This window comes from Leucopleurus acutus, assembly GCF_964270905.1.
Source record: "Leucopleurus acutus genome assembly, chromosome: 11".
NCBI classification, from domain to species: domain Eukaryota; kingdom Metazoa; phylum Chordata; class Mammalia; order Artiodactyla; family Delphinidae; genus Leucopleurus; species Leucopleurus acutus.
This window is the reverse complement of record NC_139152.1, coordinates 65,101,609-65,124,847: the sequence shown is the minus strand read 5'-3', so window position 1 is coordinate 65,124,847 and position 23,239 is coordinate 65,101,609. Positions and strand designations below refer to the sequence as shown.

General features: G+C 36.0%; 1 protein-coding gene and 1 pseudogene across 2 annotated transcripts in view; one reads left to right on the top strand and one right to left on the bottom strand.

Moving 5' to 3' along the window:
* Positions 1–23,239, top strand: part of PAWR (pro-apoptotic WT1 regulator) — a 100,273-nt gene that overhangs the window by 20,493 nt on the left and 56,541 nt on the right. The window lies entirely within an intron of this gene.
* Positions 12,347–12,783, bottom strand: LOC309968828 (protein Hikeshi-like; annotated as a pseudogene). Its single transcript has one exon. The product of its transcript is annotated as a protein Hikeshi-like (transcript).

Sequence of the window (23,239 nt, the reverse complement as noted above, 5' to 3'; positions counted from 1 at the left end):
GGGTTTGGACAAATGTATAATGACATATATCTATCGATATAGTACCGTACAGAGTAGTTTCACCACCCTAAAGATCCTCTGTGCTCTACCTATGCAGGCTTCCTCCTAACCCCTGGCAACCACTGATCTTTTTACCGTCTCCATAGTTTTGCCTTTTCTAGAACATCATATAATAGCAATCATACAGTAGGTAGTCTTTTCATATTGGCTTCTTTCGCTTAGTAATATGCATTTAAGGTTCTTCCATATCTTTTCATGGCTTGATAGCTCATATCCTTTTAGTGCTGAATGATATTCCATTGTCTGGATATACCAATTTATTTATCCATTCATCTACTAAAGGGCATCTTGGTTGCTTCCACATTTTGGCAGTTACGAATAAAGCTGCTATAAACATCCACGTGTAGGTTTTTGTGTAAACATAGTTTTCAGATCCTTTCGGTAAATACCAAGGAGCATGATCAACAAGTTATATGGTAAGAGTGTGTTTAGTTTTGTAAGAAACTGTCAAACTGTCTTCCAAAGTGGCTGTACTATTCCCACCAGCAGTGAATGAAAGTTTCTGTTGCTCCATATCTTTGGCAGCATTTGGGGTTTGCATTGTTCCTGATTTTGGCCATTCTAATAGATATGTGGTGATACCTTGTTTGTTTGTTTTTTTTTAAATAAATTTATTTATTTATTTGCTTTTTGGCTGTGTTGGGTCTTCGTTGCTGTGTGCCGCCTTTCTCTAGTTGCGGCGAGTGGGGGCTACTCTTCGTTGCGGTGCGTGGGCTTCTCATTGCGGTGGCTTCTCTTTGTTGCGGAGCACAGGTTGTAGGCATGCAGGCTCTACAGCGCAGGCTCACTAGTTGTGGCGCACGGGCTTAGTTGCTCCGCGGCATGTGGGATCTTTCCGGACCAGGGCTCGAACCTGTGTCCCCTGCATCGGCAGGTGGATTCTCTTTTTTAAAATACTGCTTTTTATTTATTTAATTTTATTTATTTATTTTTGGCTGCGTTGGGTCTTCCTTGCTGCCAGCAGGCTTTCTCTAGTTGCAGTGAGTGGGTGCCACTGTTGGTTGCAGTGTGCGGGCTTCTCGTTGCAGTGGCTTCTCTTGTTGCAGAGCATGGTCTCCTGGTGTGCAGGCTTCAGTAGTTGTGCCACGAGGGCTCAGTAGTTGTGGCTTGTGGGCTCTAGAGTACAGGCTCAGTAGTTGTAGCACACGGGCTTAGTTGCTCCGCAGCATGTGTGATCTTCCCAGACCAGGGCTTGAACCCATGTCCCCTGCCTTGGCAGGCAGATTCTTAACCACTGTGCCACCAGGGAAGTCCTGTGGTGGTACCTTGTTTTAATTTGCATTTCCCTGATGACACAGCATCTTTTTATATGCTTATTTGCCATTTGTATATCTTCCCTGATGAAGTGGTTATTAATAGGTCTTTGGTTCATTTTTAAATTGGGTTGTTCGTTTTCTTTTTGTTGGGTTTTAAGAATTCTTTGGATATTTTGGCTAATAGTCCTTTTTCAGATGTGTCTTTTGTAAATATTTTTTCCCAGACTCTGTTTTGTCTTCTAGTTCATCAACTATTTCTCTTCATGGATTGTACCTTTGGTGTTGTACCTAAAAAGTCATTGCCAAACCCAAGGTCATCTAGGTTTTCTCCTATGTTAGTTATCTTTAAAAAAATATATATATATTTATTTGGTTGCATGGGGTCTTAGTCGCAGCAGGCGGGCTCCTTAGGTTCGACAGGCGGGCTCCTTAGTCTCGGCAGGTGGGCTCCTTAGTCGCAGCACGTGGGCTCCTTAGTTGTGGCATGTGAACTCTTAGTTGCGGTGTGCATGTGGGATCTCGTTCCCTGACCGGGGATTGAACCCAGGCCCCCTGCGTTGGGAGCGAGGAGTCTTTATCTGGGCACCACCAGGGAAGTCCCAGTTATCTTCTATGAGTTTTATAGTTTTAGGTTTTCCATTTAGGTCTGTGATCCATTTTGAGTTAATTTTTGTGAAAGTTATAAGGTCTGTGTCTAGTTTCATTTCTTTGCATGTGGATGTCCAGTTGTTCCATCACCATTTGTTGAAAAGACTATCTTTGCTCCATTGTATTGTCTTTGCTCCTTTGTTAGTTAACTGTATTTATGTGGCTCTATTTCTGGGCTCACTGTCTGTTTCATTGCTCCTATTGGACTGTTCTTTCACCAGCACCACAGCATCTTAATTACTGTAGCTTTATAGTAAGTCTGGAAGTTGGATAGTGTCAGTCCTCCAACTTTGGTCTTCTCCTTCAATATTGTGTTGGCTATTCTGGGTCTTTTGCCTCTTTATATAAATTTTAGAATCAGTTTGTCGATGTCTGCAAAGTAACTTGCTGGAACTTTGATTGTGCTCTCATTGAATCCGTAGATCAAGTTGGAAAGAACTGAAATCTTGACAGTGTTGAATTTTTCTGTGAACTCAGAATATCCCTTTATTTATTTAGTTCTTCTGATATCTTTTCATCAGTTTTCTTGTTTTCCTTATATAGATGTTGTACGTATTTTGTTAGATTTATACCTAAGTATTTAATTTTGGGGGGAGCTATTGTGTTTTTAATTTCAAATTCCACTTGTTCATTGCTGGTATATAGGAAACGTATTGATTTTTAAAATACTAATCATATATTCTGCAACCTTGCTATAATTCTTTATTAGTTCTGGAGTTTTTTTGTTGATTCTTTCAGGTTTTCTACATAGATGATCGTGTCATCTGTGAACAGTATCATTTCTTCCTTCCCAATCTGTATACATTTTATTTCCTTTTCTTATTGCATTAACTGGGATGATAGTTTCATTTTTTAAGTTTAAATTACCTGATTCCGTGGTAAACTTTGAGAATAGTTTTAAAAACAAACAAATAGTAACACCCTTTTGTAATTTGTTAACTTTCCATGCATTTTTCTTTTAGACCTTGCTTACATACTGTCATTGAGTTCTTTAAAATTTGTTGTTAAAACTGTTTACATTGTTAAAATGGGGAAAAATAATAGAAATTTGCTCTGGTGCAAGGAGTGAAACAGTGTGATTAACAACTTTTCTTTCTTTCTTATTTAAAACCAACACCTATCTTTAGCTTTTTATGTACCCATAAGTTAAAAATATTGATATTTTTTTCTCAGAAAAGTAATCCATTAAAAACAAAGAATAACTGGTATTCATAGAGTATAACTTACCAGTTTCAATATACTTTTCCATTTATTATCTGATTTTGTTTTTTAAAGAACACTTGAGAGTTACTCAGCTAAGGATAGATTATCAGGATGTTTGTTAGAGTGGCTTCTTTTGGAGGACTTGAAAATGAAGCATAATTTAAGATGATTATTAGATGGGGAGATGTTATTTAAATATGTTTCTTAGTTATTTAAGTTCCATGGATATGATGACTGTATTTTGCAGACCAGTAATCAGGATACAAGACCTGACGACAAGATAGGATATTTGAAATTTGGATGATCCTGGAAAAATAGACATGGCCCTACTCTATGACATGGCTTACTCTTTCTTATCATGTGGGGAAAGTTTTGAGATTTGTGTGATTCATAAATCTGTTATGCAAGTTACTTAAAATTCTGTTAAAATCATAGTACAAGAAACCCTCAGTGTAAGGTTATTGGTGTTATATCCTTGATCTTTACATAGCCTCATTGGGTGGGGAATCTCATCTGTAGCCCAAGCCAATAACTTTTAGGGCTAGTCTTTCAACACCTCCAGGAAAACCAAAATGTGAAGACTAATCAAAGTCCATATCTGAAATAGAAAAAGACAGGAGTGAACTTACTTTAACGTGCACTCATTCCTTCCTTCCCATGGCTCTGTTTTGAACTTTTTCTTCATTTCAGGGTCTCGGCTATAGCACACAATCAGAAATGCATGTGTGTAAGCATGCTGGTATTTGTTCTATTGGGATGAGACTATATCCTTCTAGTGTGAAGTTTCCAACTTGCTATACTGATTCCTCTCTTTATGTTTGTCCTCTCTATAACCTTCCTTTCTTACCAGTTGTCCTTTTTGTTTTTGCTTTTGTTTTGATACTCTTGGAGGCGAAGGGTTCAGAAATAAAACGCTGGAAAACCAAAGACATACTGTTCAGGGCTGTCTTCTGAAGCAGAAACAGCACAACATCAGGCAGCTTAATGGGAAGAAATACTGGTTATAATAGCCTTTGGCTTAAGAGTAAATGATAATGATTCAGCTTACCTACAGAAATAAATTTTTTCCTAACTTGAATCATTAAAAAACAACTACCTTTATTATGGAAAAATCAAATGAACAAAGGTGAACAAAATAGTATGATGAACCCTATGTATAAATGTATTTTATTACCCAGGTTCAATAATATTTCATCTCTTTTCCCCAATTCCCATTATTTTGAGGTAATTCTAGAATCATGTCATTTCATTGTAAGTAGTATAAATTTATAAAGATAAGGACTCTTTAAAGATAACCACAATACCACTATTACACGTAAATAATAATTCCTTAATATCAAATATCCAGTGTTCAGATTTCCATGATTATCTCATGCATGTTTTTATATTTGCCCAAATAAAGTCTATACACTGCAGTTGGTTGCTGTGTCTGTTAAGTTGCTTTTAGTCTTCACATTCTTCCTCTTTTATTCTTTTGCAGTTTAGTTTTTGAATAAAGCTGATTGTCCTGTAGTATTCTCTACAGGCTGGATTTTGCTGATTGCATTCCTATGGCGTTGTTTAGTGTAATCCTCTGAATGTTGTATTTCCTGTAAATAGGTAGATTTTTATTTAAACTAGATGTTTGATTAGATTCATGTTCAATTTTATTTTCTCAAGAATACTTCATAGGTGATATTTTGTATTTCCATCAGGAGGATTAAAACTCTGGTCAACTGTTTTTCTGTGATGTCAGCAGATGCTGATGAATTGCCTTGATAGCTGTCCCCAAGCTTTTTAGCTTCAGGACCCTTTATATTCTTAAAAATTATTAAAGACCTAAAGACCTTTTGTTTATGTGTAAATGATATTATATCTATTGGTGTTTACCTTATTAGAAATTAAAGCTAAAAAAATTCAGAAATATCTGTTATTTATTTAGAAATAACAAAGATAAACCCATTGCATGTTTAAATAAATAACATTTTTGTGAAAACTATTTTCCAAAACAGAAACTTAGTGAGAAGAGTGGCTTTGTTTTACATTTTTGTAAATCTCTTTATTGTCTGGCTTAAAAGAAGACAGCTGGATTCTCATCTGCTTTATCGTTTAGTTTGTTGTAATATCACGTGTCATGTAGCCTCTGAAAACTTCACGTACACTCATGAGAGCGTGAGGGGGAAAAAGCGAGTAACATCTTAGTATTATTGTAAAATACTTTTGACTCTGCAGATTCTCTGAAAGAGTTTTGGGAACCCACCCACAGGGGTTCCTTGGACCATGCTTTGGGGTCTGTTGGTCTAGCTCCATTTTGTTAAGGGTTGCAAAATGGGATACTCTAATTCTGTCATGCCCTTGTAATTTATTAGCTGGAGTATTTTATAAAGAGAACTTTTATCAAGTATTTAGTTACCTTAAGATATGGCCTGTACAAATAAGGTAGGCTAAATGCTTGGTTCTTTCCCTTTAGAGAGATAGAAGCTTTATTGCATTTGTTTTGCCATGTGAGAAAGAGAAAGAGAGGGCCATGAAGCCCACTTTGTACTAATTGAAACCATGTCTTCCAGTTAGAGTCTCCTAGACGGGAAGGGAAGTCTCCTCTGCTAATACATTTGAGTTGCCTTCCTAAATTATTAAAGTGCAGTTTGTATCTTACAGGTTGCTTATTTAGTAGTATATCATATAACATTATAATCTCTTTAAGAAACTACTTGGAGAGTCTAAAAAGGATTGAAAAGCTTCCAAGGTATCTGGTGCTTTTACCTATCTTCTTCCTTATAGAAATTTTGTAAAGATTAACAAGATAATGTCTGTGAATAGTTTAAAGCTCTTGTATATTGTGAGATGTATTACTGTTAACTCCATAGAAGGAAGACTATAGGCTCTCTTATGGGATGTTAAGTTTTGCTGCAGTTTGATTTTAGAAAACTGAACTTTCTAATCTACTTCCAGAATTGCTTCCAAAATTTGAGCACTCTTGAAGCAAGACTGGGAGTTGTAAGCTGTCATAAATGATAAAATCCAGAAACTAAAACTTGGAATGGAATGAAGTTTGGAGAGAGGAGATGTGTGTCAGAGAAGTATAAGCAGTAGATTAATTAGGCATAATAAAACTTAATTTCTTGTTCTTAAAAACAAATGAAAGGGGAAGGTCGTCCTAGTTTCTTACTCTTGTGTACTTGAGATGAAATGTAGACTAAGTTTTCCTGTACTTAACAATTTTTATTTTAATTGACTTTTGGAATTTTTATGATACAATAGAAATATGTTGAGATGAGTTTATTGAGCCAGCCATCTATAGATCTTAAAATATTTGGCAGTTTAAATAGTTATTTAATGTGGGTTAGAAGTGAGAAAGGATGTGAGTTGAAGGATGGAAAGAAACTGAACCAAATAGAATAATGTGAGCAAAATAAATCTTTTCCAGTTGGACTTAATCTCTTGTTGTTTTTGGACCTGGTGAAAATTATTTTAGAGATTAGAACTTAATAGCATAGTTTTGGCTTGAAGGTATCTGTTTTAGCTTTATTTGTAGACTATAAGAAAATTTTTAAAATTTGAATAATTTTTGCATTTATAAAATTACTTTGAAAAAAGTTACATTTTTTGGAGACTCTTTTGAGTAACCACCATCATTCCATGGAAAAATATCTGTTTGGAGAAGAAATTAAATCTTATATTTTATTGTTTTAATCTTTTTTTCTCATATATATTGGGGGTATTATCAAACCTCTTCACAGTTGAAGCCCATAATGTAAGTATTGATTCTTGGAAAAATATTTGGTGAACTGTCCCTCCTTCCTGGAAATTGAAGAAGAGTTTTCTAGTTGTTAATGAAGAATGCATTGACTGAATGTTCACTACAAAGTTAAAAAAGTTTTTGGTTTACTTAAGGTAGTGATAGATGCATATTTACTATGTTTATACAATTATCAGTATGTGTTTTGTTCTCATTCTTTTTTTTTAAAGTATAAACTTTGGAGCTTTATGAAAAAATGCTTACTTTGACCTTGAAATAGTTTGGTATCACACTTAGGACTTTAAAAAAAAATTATTTTATTTATTTTTGGCTGCGTTGGGTCTTTGTTGCGGTGCACAGGGTTTCTCTAGTTGTGACGAACAGGGCGGTGGCTTCTCTCGTTGCAGAGCACGGGCTCTAGGCGCGTGGGCTCTGGAGTGCAGGCTTAGTAGTTGTGGTGCATGGGCTTAGTTGCTCCGCGGCAACTAAGGAGCAACTTAGTTGTGGGATCTTCCCAGACCAGGGCTCGAACCCATGTCCCCTGCATTGGCAGGTGGATTCTTAACCACTGTGCCACCAGGGAAGCCCAGGACTTTCTTTTTACTATTACATTCAAAAGCATTGACTTTCTGAAAAACAATATATGACCCCAAACAAGCTAATTCATGGGTTTAAAAACATAAATAAAATATACTTTCAGGGTGTGTTCCAGTAAATATAGATTTAGTGTAAAAACTTGCTATTATAGTTTAGGATAATTGATGATATAAAAGCACGACATGACCGTAAAGGGCCAAGATTTAGAGAAGACTCTTAAGGCAGTAAAGAAACCTTCTTTTTGAGTTTTTAATTTAAAATTATATAATTAAACATTTTTATATTTATTTATTATTTATTTAATTATTTAATTAATTTTTGGCTGCATTGGGTCTTAGTTGCTATGCACAGGCTTCTCTCTAGTTGTGGTGCACAGGCTCCAGGGTGCATGGGCTGTGTAGTTAGCGGCACTTGGTCTCTCTAGTTGAGGCGCGTGAGCTCAGTGGTTGTGGCGTGCAGGCTTAGTTGCCCCGTGGCATGTGGGATCCTAGTTCTTTGACCAGGGATTGAACCAGCGTCACCTGCATTGCAAGGCAGATTCTTTAGCACTGGACCACCAGGGAAGTCCCTTGTATTTTTTTATAGATTAATGTTACACACAGTAGGTACTCAATTAATACATTTTAACTTTCACCAAATGGTCTTTTTTGGTTTCTTGTTTGTTGCTATAGCACAGAATGTTTTCAGTTTTGCTAGTGCAGAGATTTATACTTTTTGTACTTATTATGTTGAATTACTCATACCTTTTTTCATTAAATTTCACAGTTGTACTCTGATGTATAGTAAAAGGAGAGGGAATAAATAAAGTTTTTCTCTTTTAGTTGCTTTAGCAGATTAGGTAGGCATGAATGTCAGGAATTTGTAGCCTTCAGGCCAGGGAAATTCTTGTTTGTGTCACCATATATGGTTTCCCTATCCAGTACAGAGTCACTACCACAGGTGGCTGTTGAGCTCCTGAAATGTGACTAGTCTGAGTTGAGATGTGCTGTGAGTATAAAATACATACATACTGGATTTTGAAGACTTTGTTTGAAAAAATGTAAATATTAAATCATTAAAATATTAAACATTCATATATAATGTTTTATATGAATTACATATTGAAATGATACTTTTTCACGTTATTGGATTAAATAAAATATATTATTAAAATTAACTTTACCTGTTTCTTTTTCCTTTTTTAAATGTGGTTACTAGAACATTTAAAATTACATGTGGCTTACATTTTATTTCTATTGGACAGCATGGATATGGGGGAAGAAAATTAAAATAGGAACATCCAACTTTTAATACTCTGGCATTTGTCAGTGGATGAAAGGGAAGGGAAGAGATGAACTAGATAGTGAATCATATAATGTTATGAAAAGATTAACACACATCTGTTATCTTTAAATTGCTTGGCAATAGCAATTTGCATATGTATTCTAAAGATATAGTGGTAGAGAATCTTCTATAAATGTTAATTATAAAAATGACTTTGGAGAGAGAAAACTATTTGTTACATGTGCCCTTTCCTCAAGGAGGTGGGCCATAGTTTTTAAAAAACAAAGCAGACATTAATACTAATTTATATAGATAGGGCTTAACAGTTTGAAGAAAATGAACATGTATTATCTGATTTGATCATATTGACCTCATTTTTGGTAATTGTAGAAACAGATTTAATGTTATGCTACTAAAAGGTTTACATTACAAACTGGTGTACTCAGACTGCCATCAAATGACTCGGGTAGGAGAGGACATGGTTTATATCCCAAGGGGCTCGAATTGTACTAGTATGGTTGCCCAGTTCTTTGAAGTCTTCTGTACTGTTCTGTACTATTTAACTATTCCCCCCAATCTTTGAATACATTTAGTACTTTAGGAATAGGTCATATATTAAGTGTGCCTCTGCATATGAGGATATGTATTTCCAGGAAGGGTATATGTACCCTAAAATGAGAAACACAGCTTCAAAGAAAGTGGAACTACATCAGATCAAGTATTTCTTGAAGGCCTCTTTTATGAGTTCTGGATATAATATAGGAGAAGATGATGCCTCTGCTTTCTTTTCTCTTTTACACTACCTTTCTAACTATTCTTAATTGGAGGTTAATTCTGTTAAACAGTGTCTCCGCCCACCCCCATCACATTTACAAAATCTTTTCCTGTAAACGAGAAGACTGAAAACTATAAGGTTTATAAATTGCAACTTTTAAAAACAAAATTTTAGTTAACAGTACTTTGAATACAGATAAAATAACCAAATACACAAAGTACTTAAATAGTTATAGTAATTACAGATCCCAGGACTTAATCTCTTTTAGCTTCAATTTCCTTACTTGTAAAATGGGACTGATATTCATCTTGGTGTTGATATATGGATTAGTAGTAATAATGGTGATGATGATAATGACAATAGAAGCTAGGTTTTATTGCTAGACACTCTTCCAAGCCCTTATGTGGTTGGTATTATTATTATTACTCCTGTTTAATAAAAGAAGAAATTGGCTTTATTTGGAATTCAGATCCATGCACTACTGTGTTCACTGAGTTTACACATTAATGCCTTTGACTACCATGTTATTTAGCACACGGGGAACTCATTAAATGGTAGGTTAAAAATAAGCAAGACAGCTATAACAAAAAAACTGACGGAATGGAAAAAATAACAGTTAAGCAAGAGGCTCAAAGGCCAAAATATTTGCCCAAGGCCATTCTACTGGGAGGTGAGGTAGGAAAAACTGAGGTTTGAGCCTAGGTCCATCTGACTCTAAAGGCAAATGATTTCATCACTTACAGCCTATTTTACTTATCTCTGAAATGTAGAGAATATTATCTGGAGTGGTTGAGTAAATGTAACTGCCTAGTGTTAGTGTCTGACTCATAGATACTTAATGAATTTTAGTGATGATGATTAAGATTATAGATATCTAATGGTGGTATATCCATAACATATTCTCTTCTCCACTTGAATTTATCACTCTTGCTGTTTAAAAATACCATCTTTTTAATGATATAAAATATTCATTGATTTTTCTTCTTTTACTTCTAACTTTTTTGCTTCTTCTGCCCTTGTCAAATTTCTTTGGCTTATGACCTCCCTATGAAATTAGATTGATGGCCAGTTACTGCCGTTCTCATTAAGACTTGGGCAGTTCCTGTAGCAAATACTTGGACATTTATATTGTGCTTTTGTTTTCTATGTCTTCATACTTTTCTCTTTTAATCTCCCTCCCCGCCGCCATTCACTACATTCCGTGTTTTTCACAATGGTCTTTATTCAGTAAGCAATATTTGGAGACTATGATGTATTTGGCATTGTGCTAGGTGATAGGAATACAGTGATGACAGTGATGGGTTTAACAGTCTTTCCCCCCACTCCAGATGACAGATATTAATTAAATAAGTGAACATGAGTGGGTTGAGTCTTACAAAAGGGTAAGTATAGGGCAGTGCTTCTTAAAGTGTGGTTTTTGGGTCTAGCTTTATCATCACCTGGGACCTTGTGAGAGATGCAGATTCTTTTGGGCTTCATCCCAGACCTACTGTTGTAGCAAGTGCTCCAGGTAATGCTGCTGCGTTGTAGCGTAAGTATGAAGGTTATTCCCATGAAGCGTTTTTTAAGTTCTGTTTTCTTTCATTCTTCTCCTCTTTTTTCCTTTTTTCAATGCCTGCTCCCAGCACTTCTGCTGCTTGTTTTTATGTCTGTCATCTTGAATTGTCCTGTGGTACTTAATAACTACTTTCATTCCCTGTTCCTAACATGGTCAGTTGATCAGGAAAGGACCAGATTCCTGTCAATGCCACACTGAAGTTTACCCTAGGAAAAAGCATTTTATCTTTGCTGTTTCCTGTTTCCTTCATTTCATTTCCTCTGGCTGCTCCTGACTAGGATAAATTGATCAGAAGCTGCTCACCACAGCTGATTGCAGAACTCCACGTACTTGCATTTATAACCCAGTATGTCTGTGGTAGATTTGCTTTTAATGTCTAGCTGTGTCTCGCAAAATGTTATGGGCCTGGCACTAAACATAATGAGCTATTGTCTTCAGGTTTGTTTTTTTAAACTATATTTGTTGCAGCTGTGTCTAATAAAATAGTTGGTTAAGAAGAGTGAATCTTTTCTTTCCATGCCCACCCCCGAACCCCTGCCTTTAATCTCTTTTCTTTTGCACAATTTGTAAAACTGCTTGTGGGGAGTAATGTAGTCTTTTAAACCCAAATATTTTCTTTTGTTAAATATCAGAAAAGAAAAAAAAAAAAAGGAAACAGCATGGGCCACAGACAAAAATCCTTTCTAAATATCACAGAAAATAATTTTTTAGAACTTCTAATGTTCTGTCTTTCATTGGTAAGTTTTTTTAATGAACGTCTGGTCTCAAGCTACTATAGGTTATTTTCTTCCTCTTAAATTATATGTTATATAAGAATGTAATTGATGTTCTGAATGATTACGGATAGAAATGTGCATAGCTGTAAAATGGGATTTACTGTGAAAAATTTTTTTAACTAAAGACGGATTTCCTCTATAATTCTTTTGTTTTTCTTTTTTTTTAAAGGCGAATTTTTAAAATTTTATTTATTTTTTGGTTGTGTTGGGTCTTCGTTGCTGCACACAGGCTTTCTCTAGTTGCGGCATGCAGGGGCTACTCTTTGTTGCGGTGCACGGGCTTCTCATTGTGGCTTCTGTTGTGGAGCACGGGCTCTAGGCGCGTGGGCTGCAGTAGTTGTGGCACGCGGGCTCGGTAGTTCAGTGTTTTTAATTTTTTATAAAGATTTTAATTAAGCTTCATAGTCATAAGCAGTTTTTAAACTTAGGCTTCATGATCCTTTTGACTTCATGCTTTCAAATAGAATGATTATCTTCAAAACATGACAAATTTCAGAATCCATTAAAAATTATTTTATTCAAATTGTGTTTTCCAAAAGAGAGGGTTCTGTTCTAGTCGTCTTTGAAAGTTTTCGTACCATTTCAGAACCACATTTGCCAGAATGAACATTTCAGATGGACTTGGTGTCATCTGGGCCTGAGAGACAGCAAACGATGAAGCAAAATTGTAGAAGTTGTCTAACATCTTTTGTGTGAACTGAGTGAGTCAACTGAAGACACAGCAGCATTACCTACAGGAGTCTGCTGAGCCAGACTGTCCAATAATTCCACTGAAATTCCAATCTGAGCAACAGATGGAGCTCGGAAAATATTCATGGCTCCAAAAGGGTGCTGGCTTCCTCCTCCAGATTTAAGACCTGAAATTTTGAAGATGGCACTTGGTTTCCCATTTGTGACAAATCCTAGGAGTTGCCATACTGGCATTCCATTTGAATCAGGATAGGAGAAGTAGATAGGCTCTAGAGCGCAGGCTCGGTAGTTGTGGCACACGGGCTTAGTTGCTCCGTGGCATGTGGGATCTTCCCGGACCAGGGATTGAACCCGTGTCCCCTGCATTGGCAGGCAGATTCTTAACCACTGCGCCACCAGGGGAGTCCCACTGTGAAATTTTTTTAACATTTTAGTCTTATTTAGGGATTGGTTGGTCTGGACAATATTGTGAACTAGTGGGCTTTCTCCAGACATTTATTACTACTGTACAAATGGAAATGAAGCTAGTAAGATGAGGTAGAGAGCAGGGGAAGTGTTTTTAATGACAAGAACAAAGTCTGCCTCTGTTTGTGAATGATATAGGTATTTGGCCTTCTACATTGGCCTATTTTATCCAATATCTAAAACGCCCCTGCTGCAAAATATTACAGAGATTTTTAGCTTGAGTTTAGATATTTAAAAGTATGTTGATAGTCAAGAGATGTAACAGATTGAATTTACTAAATATTCCGAAATGAAACAAAAAAAAGTTATAAAATATTCTATCTGTGTAAAAATTTAAAAGAAGCAATTAAACATAATTACTTTTTGGTATTATTTATTTTGAAGGATGACTAGTTTGGTCTCTTGGAATTTTAGTGTTATATAACATAGATAAATCTGCATTTGTTTTGAAGATTGTTCACTTAATTTAATTTACTGAATTAAATTCTTATGTGTGCTGATGATGTGCATCTGTATGTAAACATAAATTTTTATTCTAACATGAGGCAAAAAAAATCTTGTTCTTCTTGGTTGGCTGATAGGAAGAACATAAATAACCCTATTACTCATTAAAAAAGAAAAACTGAAAGAATTTCAAGTATTTAGTTTCCTATTAAATTTAGATGGGAAGATAGACCTCCAAGTTGGACTTTCACTCATGCTTAATGAGTATATGCATTAATTACTGTTAGCTTGATTCTGATTTGATTTCCTTTAAAGACTCAATTAAGGACAGTTAATTACTGTTGTTTATGTTGAATGTAGCATATTAGTTAGGAGGGTGCCAGTGCCAGATGAAAAATAATCTATTAGTATCTAGGATTCATGGTTTTTCTTAACAGTCAAGCCTTAAATAAATTTTTTACTATATTTCTTAGTCTTTCTAGTTAAAATAACAAATTATTGGATCAAGGATGACTGTCTTGGTGCTCCTTCTCCTACACCATGCCTACCTCATAATATTCTTCTCTTTTGTACATTGAACATTTTTTAGGCTTTATCTTAATTTGACATAGATTGCTCTTTCCTTTAAAGACTCCTTGAGGGGAAACTCTTTTTCCTTTGCTTCAATTATGCCACACTCTGCAAGTTTCTCCTCTAATTCTTTGAAAACTCCTTCACAATCTCTCTGCTTTATTACTTCTTTAAATGTTGGTATTCTTTATGGTCCTTTCCTAGGCCTTCTTCTCAATCTGTGTATAATTGCTCAGCAATCACAACCACCCTCATAACTTCAGGTTCTGTGTATATGCTGATAGTTAAATTTTTTTTTTTATTGAGACAGATTGACATATGATAAACTGCATAAATTTGAAATGTACAGTTTGACAAGTTTTGACACGTGTGTACACCCATGAAACCATCACAACAACCAAGATATTGAATATATCCATCACCCTCAAAAGTTTACCCGTGATCCTTTGTAATTTCTCCCCCATCCAAGGCAACCACTGACCTGCTTTCTGTCACAATAGATTACTTGGCATTTTCTAGAATTTTATATAAAGGTAATCATATAGTGCGTACTCCTTAAAATCTGGCTTCATTGAGCACAGTCATTCTTCCTGTATCAGTTTCCCTCTAATCCTTTCAGATGCATTAGCCTTGGGGTGCTTCCTCTGTGCCTCCACTGGTCAATGCTTAGCTTAAATCTAGAGAGGGGGCCCTTTCCGATCTCTGGATATTTTTGGGCAGCTTTCTTCTCTTCAGAATTCGTTCCTGCATACTCTAGCTACCTTGGCCTTGCTGGGCTCCCATATCCACTTCCTCAATTCAGGGAGATTGCTGGTCTCTGCCCAGGTTCTTTCTCACTGTGCTGCTGTCTGGAAGCTCTCTCTAGGAAGTAATTGCAGAGTTTTTAGTTTTCTGTCTCTCAGGATTCATTACTGTGTGCTGATAGTTATTGTCTGAAAACCATTATTCCATGCATTTTATGTATTTGTTCTTGTTTCAAGCAGGCAGGTAAATCTGGTCCCTCTTTCTCCAACTTGGCCAGAAGTGGGTGTTACTACTGTTAATTTATGAATATATATTTCCAGTGCCTATTTTCCTCTTGAGCTTAAGACTTGTGTGCCAGTCTGTCTACTGAACATTTCTGTTTTTTTCCTAAAAATTTAGTCTTTTCTGCTAAACCTTATGGCTCTGGTGTTCCCTAACTTGTGAGTAGTATGGCCATCTGCTTAGTTTTTCCAAGTTATTGATATGAATGTCCTGAATTACATGAGTATCTGGCATATTTCCCTGCCCCACCTCCATGTCACATCTATTCATTCACCACATGTTGTCAACTTTAGTTCCTAGATATCGTTCAGATTCATCTACTTCCCTCATATTCTCATTACTACTATACTATTTCAGGCCACCGTTATCATTCATTTGGATCACTACAGTAGCTCCTAATTAACTTATCTGCCTCCAGTATATTATTCATCTTGTTAGAGCTAGATTTCAAAACACAAATCTATTCATACAATTTTCCTCTTGGAAAAGGAGTTAGGAAGTCCAAACTCCTTAGTTAGTTCAACACTTTCTCCATTATCAGAAGTATATTCAGATTTTGAGTTGCTTTCATTTTCCATTCTCAAGTTTTAAAATGTTTGGAAAGTAGTGATACGCAGTTAGGCATGGGGTTAGTTGGGGATGTCAGGCTGTCAGGTGTGGCACTTTAGACCAGGACACCTCAGACTTAAATCTGTATACAAATCACCTGAGGCTTTTGTAAAATGCAGATTTTTTTGAAGGATCTGGGGTGAGGCCTGAGATTGTGCATTTTAGCAAGATTAAATGCATTAGGAGACTAGTAGAGATGTTAAGGAACTTTAATGAAAACAGACGTGTACTTCCTTTTACTTCCTTGATTTCCCCCTCAGAGTATAGTAGCAGTACTTCACAAGCTGAAATGATTCCTTGATTGTTACCGCACGGAAAAGAAAGGGCTTTTAAATACTGCAGTCCCCAGTTCCCAGGTGGTAATTCCCCCACCCAAGGGGTGGTAAAGTATCACCAGAACTAGGCTTTTTGAGCAGCTTTCCATCTGCAAACTCTCCCAGAGCCTTCCTTAGTTGGTTGATTTATGGGAAACAGGAACACTTTCCTTTTGCACAGAGGGACGAGAAGGCTGTCTTTTGAGCCATTGTCTTAGAATTATTGCCAAGCTTTGTCTGTTAAATGGGACCATATCCTCTCTTTTTAATATACTGATTACAGGTACTACCTTATTACTATTACTGTTGTTATTATTTTTGGCCATATTATAACTATTGGATTGGCTAGTCCATGTCTTCCCCCTCTGCACACACCTTCTTTGCTGGTGCTTTAGTGGAATAGTATTTGTAATTAAGATAAAATTTAAATGTAGTCATATTTAACCAAACTATTTATGCAAATAGTGGGTGCTGCCGTTATGGGTAGACTTTCATCCATTATTTTAATCCCTATTGTTGTGCCAGTAAGAATGTTATTTCCCTGAGTCATAGGACTGGAAGATTCTTCCAGCATTATCACAAGGATGTTTTTGGTTTTCCCCATTTCTATTCTTTAAGGACTGTCAATTTATTTTTGCTGATCTTTTCTTCTTGTTCTCTCAGGTTTATTGCAGCTATTCAACATGTTTGACTACTTAAATTAAGCTTATTTGACAATTTGGCTCTTACAGGAAGAGTGCGTATCATTCACATAGTACCTCTAGTAGTACTTGCGTTTCTGTGATTTACCACACTACATATAAGGATCCTTTAGAACAATTTGAGTTTTTAGGCCTAAACTAAAAGTTGCAGAATTAAATTAAGTGCCTGTTATCTACAATTAAAATAATTTGTCAAACTAACATTTTAAAAAATAAACTAGAATTTGAAATTTAAAAAAAGATAGAGTGATTTTTTTTTAATAAGCACTGATATATTCAAGTGTAAAATGTTTAAGGAGATTGAAATTGCATCAATTAAAAAAATTATCCTACTTTCTGGTAGATAACTCTTGTTCTTCAAAGTAGATCAGTTAAGAGTTTTTAAATGATGCAATTGAAACAGGATTTCCTGCCTTTGGAATATTTAATTTAGTTCCTTTTTTGCTTAAAGCAGAAATGTGATTTCAAATACTGTACTGTGGTGGACAGATAAAGCTAACATAATAATGAGTAGAAAACTACCAAAGGATAATTTTAATTGAAATTCTTTGTTATTTTGTGTCTTTGCTAATAATGGAGGAAATAAATGTGAAAACTCATGATAGAACATTTTAAGTTCCTCAGAAAAGAAACTCTTTGTCAAATCCTAAATCCAATTCTTTGCTTTTAAGCCAGGTTTCCGTCCCTCACAAACTAATTTAAATCCTCCCAGGAATGCACAGTGTCCCTGCCAAAGGTTTTCACATGGTGATTGATGAAAAGATTTGCTGCATTCTTTGTAAATACATTTCAGGAACAGGTTAATATAGAGGTTGGAAAATGAAGTAAGCGCATGATGGTCCATATTTTTGTCTTCTTTTATGATTGAACTCTTTCCAAAGAGCTTTTGAAAAGACATTCCCTACAGAATCACAAATCTGAAACTTTTTTATATAAAAGATTTAAAGTGACTCCTATTGAAAGTCTTTCTTTAATCTGCTCAAATATTCACATTCGTCAGGTTGTGGTCTGTATTACAAGGTATATTTAGCCAATGAGTATCTGTATTACTTAATAAATTAAATATTTAAATACCGCTAATGCTCTTGAAAGGTTTTCAGGGTCTTAGCCATTGTGAGCTTAATTGTTTTTATCATTCCTTTCCCTTTTTTTTATTGTGGTAAAATATACATAACATAAAATTTACCATGTTAACTATCTTAAAATGTACAGTTCAGTGCATTAAGTACATTTACATTGTTGTGCAACCACTTTTCATCTTCCCAAACTGAAACTCCATTAAACTGTAACTCCCTATTTCCCCTGCCTCCCTGCCCCCCACTCCTACCAGCCACCATTCTACTTTCTGTCTCTGAATTTGAGTATTTCAGGTACCTCATAGAAGGAGATTCATACTATATTTGTCCTTTTGTTACTGGCTTATTTCATTTAGCATAGTATCTTCAAAGGTTCATCCGTATTGTAGTGTGTGTCAGAAGTTCCTTATTAAGGCTGAATAATATTCCACTGCTTATGTATACCACTTTTTGTTTATCCATTCATGGGTTGAATGACATTGGGTTGCTTCCTTTTCTTTCCTTTTATAGCATAAATTCAAAATACTGATCTTGGGACTTCTCTGTCAGTCCAGTGGTTAAGACTCCATGCTTCCACTGCAAGGTGCTTGGGTTCGATCCCTGGTCGGGGAACTAAGATCCTGAATGCCCCGAGGTGCAGCCAAAAAATTTAAAAAAATAAACTAAAAAAAATACTGATCTTATCAGTCCCTTTTAGTGTTTACAAAAATGGTTTAGAAATCCAGTATAAAAGGGGACTGAGGGACTTAAGCCTTGGGACTGACTATCCCTTCCTCCTTGATTTTTATTATTGTCACTTGAGTCTTTGTTTTGTTAGTCCAGCCTGGATATGAGAATAGCCTGATCCTCTAGCCAGATCTAAGCTGAGATACCACATGAGACAGCTACATTGAGAGACTGAGCTGAGATAAGAAAGACAGATCTGGGAGCCAGGATTCAGGCCTGGAAGGGAAAGCTTTAAGTGCAAATTATATATGTGCCGAAATTTCTGTGACCAGTTCTCTTTTGGTTGTAATTTGCTTTTCTTTGAGAATTGTACGTTTACTTACTTACATACTGAGTGTTTATGTTTTCCGAATTGCCTGTTCATGTTTATGGTGTATATTCTATGCAGTCACTTAGTGTAAAAATTTAAGTGTGAAGAAAGAAAACTACTTTAAATTTCAGAAATGCAATATTTTGCTTTACTTTAAAATTTTATTTCTTGTGATTATGCTTTATTCATTTCCTAGGCACCTAAGTTTCTCTGTTCAAGATCATTTACTCCAGTATCCAAATAGATTTATTGATTGCAGATTCATTACTGTAAAATGTGTTTGTATAGGATTGTTTCTTCCCATGCCATACTGGCCTTTTTCACACTGCTGTGCAGTAATACAATGAAGGATTGCTATGACATTAAAGTTTGGATTGGGTCTCACAAGCTATCCTTCCCTGAGAGCACTGGTAATGTATTATAACTTGCAAATTGAATGTTTGCATAATCAAAATGGAAAGTATGGAGTATAAAAATAAGCTTTTTGTAGTGCCCAAACTAGAGAACAACATCTAAGACTAGTTTAGCTAAATCTTAACTCTGGCTATGGACTCAGTTGGAAACACAGTAAAAAGGAATGGATGTTGATAATGTTTAACGTATTAGTTCAACCCTTGAGTTTAATGTGAAGGGATAATTGAGATAATATGATCTCCCATTGCTCTATGTAACAAGGAGATTTTTTAAGTTAAATTGGATTGGCTTCCAGTTAGGGAAGAATGCTCATCTAGAGCCAGTGGTATTTACCAACTGCGCCTATGAAAACATTCCTTTTTACCCTCAGATGCTCACTCAGCCTTCTGTTTTCCAAGTGACATTATTATAGCCTTTAGTAGTCAGAAAAATTAAGAGCACATTTTAAAAGCATGAATAGCAGAGTCTCCCTTCAGTTTTACAAAATTACTGCTTTTTATGATAATGTAAATATGGGACGATTTCTGAAAACTTAAGAGAAGTTTTTTAACTGCTAAACATTCTTTGACATTTTAAGGACACAGATCATAGAATTATAAAGCATATGGCAGTTATTTTTGTTGTTGTTTGGTTGGGCTGCTCAGTAACGTCTGACTTCGTTTAACTGAATATTGGAAATGGGACCATTTAAGAAGTTTTGGGCATTTTTTTTGCTATGTCTCTTCTTTGGCTGAACCAGCAATGTAATTAAGTCCTCAGCTAGGGTAAGATGCACATGATGAATCTACTCTATCAAATTGAAGTTTTTTTCCTGGGTACAGTATCTCTGTGGAATACATCTAATTTATTGGCCATTTGTTTAACCACTAGTTTTTAGTCGTTTACTTTGTGGATTTTTATAAGGGTTTCCGAATGTTAGGAATGTGGAAAACTATAGTATTGGGAATTTAATTGTGATACTTAGTTGATTATCAAAGATTTTTCTTCCCTTATGTCACACTTTTTCCCCTTCAGCTACCCCTCTTTCCCCCAACTGGGACCATAAGTAAATTACTTAACTTCTGAGTCTTAGAATTTTAACCTGTAAAAGGGAGTTGTGTAAAGAGTTCCTGTTTTGATTGGCTAACTCAGTGCCTAGTACACCGTAGAAGCTCAATCAATGGTAGTTTCTATTAATATAATTTATAATTTTCCTCTACCTTATCTAACTGTTCTTATTCATCTAATCTATTATTCTATTTTTAGAACTTTAAATTACTATTGCTCAAAGAATACTTTTTACCTAATGTTGTATCTTGGGAAAATGTTTCTGAAAAAGCATCTCTTTGGTCAACCTACATTATGTCAATATATATCCAGAAAACATTTGTTTCCTAAAGTATGTCTATTAAAAATATTCCTAGAATCAGAATTGAAGGGATCCTTGGAGTTTGAAGTAATTTTCGTTTACCTGGCCTTAACTTTACCATCCAATTTAGTTATCGTCTCTGCAGTAGTTTGCCTCAAAGTTTAGACATTTACATACTACTGCCATTTCTGCAAAATACCTGTGTTAATATTTTCTTAATATTTTTTAAACTTAGCCTTAGCTAAGCAATACTAATTTTGAAATTATAGGTTCAGTAAACTAGCTATATTGTTTCTAATGTATATTAAAATAACTGCGTGACATTTTGTGTACTGTTAAAAATTGTATTGAATTACCTCTTTATTCATTGCCTAAAGCTTCCCTGACAAGACGATCGTCTAGCCTCTAAATATAATTCCCTTTCTTTCTTGTTTTTCTCTCTTTCTATATAAACTTGAACCTAATAAATCTTTTTTTTAATAGCGAAATACGGCTTTTTGGTGAACAGGAACCATTATAAATAATTACTATATATAGCTATCTCTTAAGTCTGAAAATATGGGGAATATTTATTATCTAAACTTTTTTCATTTTGATGTTTTGAGATGCACTTGGGGAAGAGGACTGGAAATACCACTGTTTTATACATAGACTTTCACTCCTTGTTTCAGTATGATCCTTCCTCACCTCCACCCTTGACTATTACTGGTGTCTCAGAGTCCGGCACTTCTTTGGTTCAGTATTTGTAGAGAGTAAACCTTGTCCATGGGGATAAGATAGTTGCCTGACTGAGGAGGGTAGGGAGTGAGGTGTCCTAACTTCCTCTTTTTTTTTTTTTTTTGCGGTACGCGGGCCTCTCACTGTTGTGGCCTCTCCCGTTGCGGAGCACAGGCTCCGGACGCGCAGGCTCAGCGGCCATGGCTCACGGGCCCAGCCGCTCTGCGGCATGTGGGATCTTCCCGGACCAGGGCACGAACCCGTGTCCCCTGCATTGGCAGGTGGACTCCCAACCACTGCACCACCAGGGAAGCCCCTAACTTCCTCTTATGTAGACTTTTCACCATTCCTCCTGTTTTTGCCCACTCCTCTCCCTTGCCATTAGGGACTTGTGAACTTTCGGTTCCTAAGCCTCTTCCCCAATTCTTTGGTATAATTTTTTCCCCTTTTTTTTGCTTGACGTGTAGATTTCAGCTTTCTTTGCACTGCAAAATCTGCAATTGTTCATCTATTCTTTTTTTTTTTAAGTTAATTAATTTATTTTTGGCTGAGTTCCATCTTCATTGCCACGCCGGCTTTCTCTAGTTGTGGTGAGCGGGGGCTACTCTTCGTTGTGGTGCGCGGGCTTCTCATTGCAGTGGCCTCTCTTGTTGCGGAGCACGGGCTCTAGGCGCGCAGGCCTCAGTAGTTGTGGCACGCAGGCTCAGTAGTTGTGGTGCACGGGCTTAGTTGCTCTGTGGCATGTGGGATCCTCCTGGACCAGGGCTTGAACCCGCGTCCCCTGCATTGGCAGGCGGATTCTTAACCACTGCGCCACCAGGCAAGTCCCCATCTACTTTTTATAGACAGAATTTAGCTGTCATCTCTCACTCTTCTGTCTCAAGTTTTGTTGATACGTGCTAGTATCTTTTTAACATGTCTTCGTTGTCATTTTAGTGGAAGGGAGCTGAGATTAAATATATTATTTCCCAACTAGAATCTAAGTTCCATGAGGAGAGGGTTTTTTTGTCTTGTGTTTTGCTCTGTCGCTATTTGCTAATACGGTGCTTTGCATGTATATATTTGGAAGAATGATGGATCCATTTGTTTGTATAATAAGTAATATGTTATGAAGTGCTTAATAAGCATAATTTCATTTGAACATTCCTAAATATTGTTATATAAATAAATGACCCTATTTATGGTTGAGGAGACTGGGACTCAGGAGGTAGAGGAACTTGCTTAAAGTTAACGGTAGCGGAACTTGACTGCTACCCACTTGTTCTTAATTGAGATCCTGCCCTTGGTACTACTGAAAGCTCTTTGAATTGCTATAACCAGATCAACATTGAGCTGACTTCGTGTGCCTTCAAATTATACAGAGAAGCACTATTGTTGGCATAATGAGGATATTGATATTTCAGGATATGGCTCTGAAACTATTTTGGAGAATTTTGTATAATATTAATATTGGTACTGTATATATATATAGTTATATATATATAGACCCATGAGAATTTGTTGACCCATGAGAATTTGTTGAAGAAGTTCAGCCTTTATCATAAGAATACTATGTAGCTCTTTTTCCTAAGTATGGAAAAAGGAAGATGAATTTGTGCCAGCCCAAATGAGGACTGAGGAGTATTTTACCCCAGAGACAGCTGAAGAGGGACTGGACTTTAGGTAAGAGCTGGACTTCAGTTAAACAAGAGGGAGGGGTGGAGAATGTTCTTTGAAAAGGTGATGACTTCAGACATTTGTAAATAGAGTTATTAGAGCCTACACAGTAACTTTTATATATGGTCTTTTGAGGATAATGTAGTCACTTAATGTTTTGTTAAGTTTAGTAACAGTCCCAGTGGCATTTCATTTTATACTCTTATCAAAAGGTTCCTAAACTTTCTCAATTCACCACACCCTTAGTGTGCCAGTAATTCCTTCATGATGCCCTTCGATCCAAAGAAATACCAAATAACTCCATTTACTTAGGTCTAAA